Below are 8,849 nucleotides of genomic sequence, written 5' to 3' on the forward strand. Positions count from 1 at the left end.
CGACGCCGATTATTGCCTCTGCCTCTGATATTGGATTGTTTGTGTATGACCTGGACTGTGCTTTCACTACTGCCTCTTGGATTACCTCTGATACTGGATTACTTGTGTATGAACTCTGGACTGTCTCCCGTTTATGGTATGGTTTTGCCTTCATTGCTCTGTTTACTGGTGATCACCCATTGTTTCTGTACCGACCCTGATTGCATCTGTTTATTTTTATAATAAACGTATATTGCTTTTATCAGTATCTGCACTTGTCTGCTATTCTGTGCTGACCATGACATCACCATTTTAGTTGATCAGGTTTAGGTCAGGGGATTGTGGAGGCCAAACAATTATTTGTTCACTACGTAATTTCATGCATGTCCCTTAATTATTTGTCTTTAATATTAATCTACAATGTAGAAAATACATTAAATAAAGAAAAAAAAAGAAAATGAGAAGGTGTGTTCAAACATTTGACTGGTACTCTATATTTGAAGTCAATCAGTGTGCTTTTGTGTGTTTGCTTAAAGGAACTAGAAGAACCATTTTTGCAAAGACTTTTCTCCTGAATTACATCTTGCCATAATACTAACAAGTACATGGGTTTCTATATAATCTTCCTGAAGCTCAGCTACATTTGCTCTGTTTGTAGCTGTGACAAATCAACAGAGGCGGTTCTTTAATTAGGCAAACCTTGGCCTCGACCAAATCTGTCCTCCATAGGGGCCCCCAAATCTGACCATCCCAACTACAGTAAATACACCAAAAACAATGTTGATTTGTTATATATGTAAAGTAAAGAAAAACATATTTCTATTAAAAAAACAACAGAAATATCAGTAGAATACCGAATTAATGTCTAAATACTAATTGTCCAAACACACGTACCCCCCTCCGCTGCTTGCATTGAACTAGTCCATAATATGATGACGTAGCAATGTGCCACACCACGTGTTTCCTCTAATTACATCCACGCCAAAGCAAACACTGGTAATTTACACTGATAGTAAATAAACACAAGTGTTACTGACCTTTTTAGGAGAGATATAAGTTATGTGTAAATATTTATAAGACAATACCTGACAAAATCTGTTTTAATGACGTTAATAAACATCACTGTGACAGCGCTATTGACAGTTTCACCACAGCAAACCAGCCTTTACTTATTTCTGCCCCCAATAACCCGTTCAATAACCTCCAATAGCCTTTAATAGTCTTCAGTACCTTCAACAGTCTAACCTTGCTGCCATGGTGTGTCCACTTAACTCCGTAGTTATAAACATCATGAGGTTAGCAGCGCGCTAACTGACCTGTTTATAATGTAATCCCAGCAGTGACTTCGTGACGGCTGCTCTAAGCTGCTGCTGTTAGCTGCTTGGGCTGAAAGATGAACTGTAGAGAGCTGTATTATCCGGTTAGTGGGGTTAAAACCTTTTTTTCCTACACAGATGAATTTAAGAAAACAGTAAAGAAAAACGACTCAGACTGGCTCAGCTGAGCTCTGTAGCCCGTGGCTGGGCTGTAGCTGTGACTGAGTGAAGAGAGCGGGGCTTGTGCTGCTGCTGCAGCTCCGACTAGTGGTTGGATGAGGAACTGCAGCTTCCTGTAAGCGAACACCGGTTTCACCAGTTTCATCCACACACAGCTCTGATAAACTGCTTAACCCTAAACTCCTGAATCAAATCGGCTAAAATCAGAAGAAAATCTGCCGATCGCCGATACCGTATTTTGCCTGAAAATCGGCCGATACTGATACACATGCCGATCGATGGTTCCATCTCTAGTTATTTGGTTTATGTGTGTGTTCCAAGAATGAGGGCCCCTTGTTTATATTTTTCCTAGGGCCCCAAAATGGCTAGATCCGCCCCTGCAAACCAAAGCTAAATTACTACTTTAGTTTAACCTCAAAACTGCTGCAAGAGAGACAACATGTACCAATGATAGATTAAAGATAAAATAAATGTTTCTTAAACGGTATTTTTAAAAACCAGAATATAAATTGGATGAAATGTATACAAAGTACAAATATTATTCAAAGGTCTCCCAAAATGTAAACCTTCTTTCCATCCAGCAAAATAATGTTTTAAAAGTGATTTCTGGGGAAAAGTCTTCCTACACAATTGAGAGTGGCTGTGTAGAAAGATCACAGCTGCTAGGAAACTAATTCCTGAAGACTGCATAGATTTAAGGGTTAGCTCTAATCAAACACATGCAGAGATAAAGACGTTCTGAAATACCTTTAAAATTTGTTCTTTTCTCCTTGCAAATTACAGACTTTTATGGCTCCAATAAGGCTCTCATCTCAGGAATATCCTAGAGTACAGAATCATTTATTGGGAGAGAATTGTATTCTTTAGAAAGAACTAACATTACTAAACCGCTGCATCAGATCAATCTACCACAGGGTGCAGACCAAATCTCAGTGGAAGCTGTGTCTCCTTGCTTAAAAGATGTTTGTAAGGGGAAGTGGTGTGAAGACATATTGTGGCATTAATGTGTGTCAAAGTCCCCAGCGGTAACATGTCAGCTCAATGTTTTACCTTGGCGACGACAGCACACCGTCTGCTGGCCTCATCCATCATCACTACTGCAGTGCCTACATTACGGATGCCAAGCTATATCATTTTCTCCTGAACAGGTAAGCACTTAGCTTCATCTAAGGCGGTAGGAACAACAAACTTTGGCTAACACAGCCAGCACTGCCAGAGACATTATTAATGAGGAGACCAGCCACTGACTGCATTATAAATGGGATTTCTCGAAACGCTAATCATGGTACCCCACCTTTCAACAAAATAACCAATTAGCCCGCTGGTTGTGCAATGTGATCATAGTGGCAGTGCCTTAGTCCACTGGACCACACTAAGCCCCCATTGACAGTGTTTTCTAAAACCAACATGAGCTGGTTTATAATGTGCAACTTACAGAGTATGATTATTTGTTACTTGCAATTGCAAAAGTTCTTGAACTCATCTTGCAGTCATTTGTGCCCTCAACCTGGCAACCTAAGAGAGCTATGCATCTGGGGAAGAGGGGGCAAGGGAGACAACAGACTGTTGTAGCAATTTTACACGCTTGCTGTGATATGAAAGATAAACAGATGTCATATTTTATGCAGAAACACCTGTCACGTAAGAAAGAACATATATTTTGGTCCCAAATCCCCTATTGTTAAGATGCCATTGAAAATTCTATGCAGCTAATGGCGGTTCAGCTAAAGTAGTTTTTTTTTTTTTTTTTCATTTTTTACAGACTGAGAAGTGGATTTTGAAAGTGTAATAAAAACTGATCTTACACACTGCTTTAAATGATTGCTTTTAGTGGAAGTTTCTTTTGAAACTGAGATTATAAGGAATCCTAATACAATTCAAATAAAACCTCCACATAAAGGAAAGGATCCATATTAATTATGATTTCTTTAAGAATAAGCCAAGAGTTAATTAGGTCCCTTTATTTAATTATTTTTAAGATGGGGCTGTTTAGAGTGCATGTGTTGGGTGAGATGGTGATATGTAAAGAGAATGTGTAAGTGAGTAAATGTGTTGGTGCAGATGAAATGCGTGTGTGTGTGTGTGTGATTGCATGTTGAGGGGCTTTAATTGACAAAGTGCTGGGAGCTGCAGGCACCCTGAGCCAATGTGCTTAGTTAAACTCTTCCCCTCATTCGTCCGCACGAAGTGCTGAGACAGGAGCGAGGGAATGAGACGAAGAGAACAAGGAGAAAGAGCAAGGAGAGAGAGAGGGAGGGCGAGAGACAGCAAGAGAATGTGCAAGAGGGAGGTACAGAGGAAGAGACGGTGTAATAGATTACCTTATTACTTCAGCTGCCCTTCCTAAGCCTCTATAGGGAGGGTGGGGTAGCCAGTGTGTGTGTGTGTGTACACACATTTATGTGTAGCAGGGTCAGGCATCCCAAGAGTTCTGCAGGATGGAGGCTTTCACACTTCAATGCTCGAGGAGAGAAAACCGAGAACAGAACTGAAAATGAAAAATGCAGCTGTGTAACACAGAGGTAGCTATATATAATAAAGGACAAAGTTCATATTTCACTGGAAGACAGACGCTAATTACCAGGATTGCCTCAATGTTTAGAATCGCATCTCAAAAGTGTCCGGCGTAGAACTCAGCTAAATTATTATATATTGCATAATAACTGAGCAGTAAAACAAGTTGTTAGCAGATGGGTCATCTAGTGTAAAAAAATAAAACAACTACCAAGACCATAGGAAAACTTAATTTAAAAAAAAATTATAATAAGAGAATGCTTACTTCTGCACATAACTTCAGTCTTATCTAGAGGAACTCCAGCCGTAGTCACTCAAGAGAACCAATCAAATATGCCCTTTCTGTTTTACCATTTAAAAAAATGTTTTTACACAGCAAACACACTCTATTTTGGTAATGTATATAACTGCCAGAAAATGACCTCAAACATGCATATAACTGATAATAAATATTTTAGAAAGTAGGGTTTTCCAGCGTTCTTTATTAAAACAATTGTTAGACCTTAGTCTGTTAAGAAAAATAAGAAGAAAACCCTCTATGAAAATACAGATTTCTGTATTATCTTAATGGAAATACTCTGGAACAACTTTAATCAGTTTTAAAACTTTTTAACGGTGCATAAATTTAATTTAAAACTTGTAACAGGGTCAGAACAGCTTCTGAAACTACTGAGCTCAATTGGCTGCACCTACCATGAAAAAAAAAAATCTAACTAGACATTTTTCCATTTGACACAATTTAAACCTTTTGGATGCCGACCAAAACTTAACATTTAATAAGCCTGCAAAAGCATAATTTGAAATAAATTTACAGAGATGTGTTTTAGAATTTACAAAAATAATTAGGCCTTCCCTGGGAACCAAGAACAATCAGAGAATGAATCGATTTAACTGATGATCTATAGATTCCTTTTGGCATAGAGAAATTAATTAATATAATTACTGTTATCATTATCAATAAAAAGAAATCACATTATGTTACACTATGTATTTCTGAATATATTCTGGATATTTTTGGTAACTAATTACCAATTCCTTGTTTCATTACAAAAACATGTTTAACTGGCACAGTGTGCTAAATATTGAATTAACGTATTTTGTGAAATTGTTAAACAAATTGTTAAAAATCGATTCTTAATATATGTTTTATGTTGTAAACATAAAACAACCATCCACCTCCACCTCACTGTTTACATTTGTCTGAGAAACAATTTATACAGTGAAGCATTCATGTGCTTTTTCTTCCTCAGTGTTTTTGAGCTTATGAAAAACTTTGTTGTATCCAAACTTCTGACTGTTGTGTGAAGGAGTTTACACCCATATGTTCACAGAACCCACTGCCAAAAAAACTCCATTACTGAAGGGAAAAAAATGGATCTGATGTAAATGTATTTCTCGAGCTTGTACGCAGCCTGATTGCTAATTCTTTAATGGCTAATTATCTCTGTTACAATTAATGAAACCACTGAAGTGATTCTGCCAGGCTGTTTATGCCAAGGTGAAAAACAACAAATAGCATTAGGCAGAAAGGCCACTGGCCAAGTATTACATGTTCAGATTTTTTTACAAATCTGATCCCTTAACCACTTCAGGAGGTGGTATGATTATACATTAATGCAGGTTGTATTAAATGCATCTACCTCTTCAAGACACATTCAACAACCAAAACCCTTCCAGTACAAGTGCAACAAAAGCATAATTTTCCATTTATATACAGCAATTGGATTTGAGTCACACATTTGAGTCAAACTGGAGACAAATTGGACTACCAGGTGTGAATGCATGTCCCTAAAGACTTATCAGAACACAATTCTGGTGGTCTGTATCAGTGCCCACTTCCCCAAAAGCACCTTAGCATTACAAACATCTTAACATGGAGAGATAGCAGGCTCAGTTTGACAGACCCTCAACCATCTTAGAATTGTCTTTCTCTTTGTGCTCAGAAGCTTTTGAGAATCGCTTTTTAGGTCAAAAGGGGACAGATGATTTCAGGGGTGAAATGTCCCTGCTAAAAAAATCCAGCTCAAGACCAGCTGGTCATCCAGAACAAAACCACAAACTATGCTGGCAGGCTAGCTCATTAACTAGCTGGATTTTTAGCAGGGATGGTACTGGTGTTCTCTGATCACAAGTCTGACCCCCCTTGTGTCCAGATGTCAACATCAGATTAAGGATTATTTAAGAAACAATAGCTGATTCATGTTTTAAGACTAGTAAACAGTTAAGGTCTCCAAGTAAATTATAGCTAGTACAAATAATAATTTAAAGTATCTGGAAGTCAATAACCGGAACATTGATTACACCTGTTCACACCCATATAAATATTTTTTTTCCAACCTCAATTCTGTGTACCCTGTTATATTGCCTGTTCATGTATGACCTTTGACCTAATTCCTGTTCATGGTATGTTTACTCTCTGTTGCTGCTTTATACTGATATTTTCCCTGAACGTTCTGACCATTACCTGTACTGCTATTTTAGTCAATAAACCATTTTATTTGTATCTGTGCATGTTTGAGTCCTGTCCATTAGAAATTAAAATCGTTTAAGAAGGATCAAAGACAGTCTGTCCAGCCATGATAGACTAAGAGATTTGTCATGGCTGCACAGTCTTTGAGCCTTCTTATACGATTTTAATTTCTAATTTTGCTTCTCTATTTATATGTGTATTTTCATTTTTAAATGACTGCAAATGTTTTGTTAATTGTACTAATTCATGATTTTAATTGTTTACCTTTTTATGTTCATAATGTGGTATACTTTGAGCTGCACTTATGTATAAATAAAGATTATTATTATTATTATTATTATTATTATTATTATTATTTAATTACAGTTTAATTTGTGACTAGTACTCTTATTAAGAGTATTGTTTATTTATTTATTTATTTATTTATTTACTTATTTTTACAAGAATTACAGTGATGATATATTGAATTAAAATGTCTAGTAAATATAGATATCTGTGACGGCAGTATTTACCTAGTAAAATATCATTACTGATAAGAGAAAGTGGGAAAATGTAAATTATATATAATTATATATATATATATATAGATATAGATAAATATAGATAGATAGATAGATAGATAGATAGATAGATAGATAGATAGATAGATAGATAGATAGATAGATAGATCTTATTTGCATATTTTGACAGTGAAGACGTGTGGACTTGCATGCAGGGCCAAAGGTGTTAAAAGATTAAATTATCTGTAATATAAACAATATAATGGCGGTATGATAACGGTGCTCATGAATTCATTAGTTCAGCAGCTAATAATTACAAAAACACATACCTGCTCTTTTTTTCACTCAAACCTTTAAAAAACAGAATTTTAATAAAACTCAAACGTGCAAAAAGTTAACACTTACTCAACAGCGCCCTCCTCAGTCAAAACTTAGACATGCTGAATTCCCCAATTTGCCTAAATGTATTCTTGTTTTGTGATATATACTTTCTTTAACACTCTAGTGTCATATTTCGGTTGTAAAGTATGAAAATTTTATTAATATTCAAGGTTTATATTTTGAGTACTGTCAATTCACATGGTTTACAACCCGAGTTAATAGGATGCAAAATAAGCTGATATTGATATTATTAATGGCTGAACATTCAGTGTGTCTTATCCAGTCCCTTAAACTGTTCTGATATCACTGATGTCAATGGTTAATCTCTTTAAAATGTTTATGGATGTTGTTAGACCTGTTTTAGAGTGTGAATGATGTGAGACAGAGTGGTTCAGTCTCAGCACACTCTGTATCAGCAAAACTCTGCAACTGTTTATGGTTACAGTATATAATACAGGTCTATAGCTAATAGGTAAGCAGGAACTAAGCAGGAACTAATTAATAGTGCTGCATTAACATTGAAATCTTTTTTATTAACTACCAGGGAGTACTGAGTAAATACTCAGGTTATAATACATTTTAATGAGTATAATGTACTACACATTAATTACTGAGATATCTCCTGGAGAACTTTTTACCAATTATGTATCCTACATAGTAAATACTCTAATTACTGCTCACATCAGCATAATAGATTTAAAGATCTAAATCAACATACTTTCTCTAAATAACTTAGATAAATATTATTTAAGGTCACTTTACAATACTGTTCCTGATCAGCAGTAACTCAGGAGCAGCATGGTCTTCTTATAAGATCAGTTTGCTCACTTGATTTGCTCAATACTGGGAAGATTTATCAACTCCGGTGACAGTGTAATGCATCTACCCCTCCGGCAGTGATCATGTGGGTTTAGAATAATTTGTAACATTTTTATAATTGTAACGATAAATGATGCAGCACATAAAAATGTATTGGAGTAAAAATATTAAACTCATGGAAAACATTTAGTAAAGTTACAACAATATTTTAGGGCCACTCTAAAAAAAAATGAAAACAGTTGACTTTGAGAATAAAGTTGTAATATTACGAGATTAAAGCCATAATATTACGTGAAAAATCTAGTTTTAACTACTTGATCTGCCGATTATGAAGCTCTTTATATGAACTTTATTCTCATAATATTTTGACTTTAATCTTGTAATATTATGACTTTATTCATATACAGCATTTTAGTACATGAGTTCAATAGTGAAGTAGTTCTGCTTCATTACAATATGTTTCTGGTGGTACTCTGTAGGAGATATAATTAGTAAGTAGTTTTCAGTAATTACTGTTAAGATCAGTACTATCTACTAAATAATTACTCAGTACTCCCTGTTAGTTAATAGGGGGGATTTCTGTGTTAATGCAGCACTAATCATTAATTCCTGCTTAATTACCTATTAACTAGAGAGCAGTATTATAGTGTTACCCTGTTTATCAGGTCATCACTATCTGTGTGCTATTCA

This window comes from Astyanax mexicanus, chromosome 3 (genome assembly GCF_023375975.1).
Source record: "Astyanax mexicanus isolate ESR-SI-001 chromosome 3, AstMex3_surface, whole genome shotgun sequence".
Lineage (NCBI taxonomy): Eukaryota > Metazoa > Chordata > Actinopteri > Characiformes > Acestrorhamphidae > Astyanax > Astyanax mexicanus.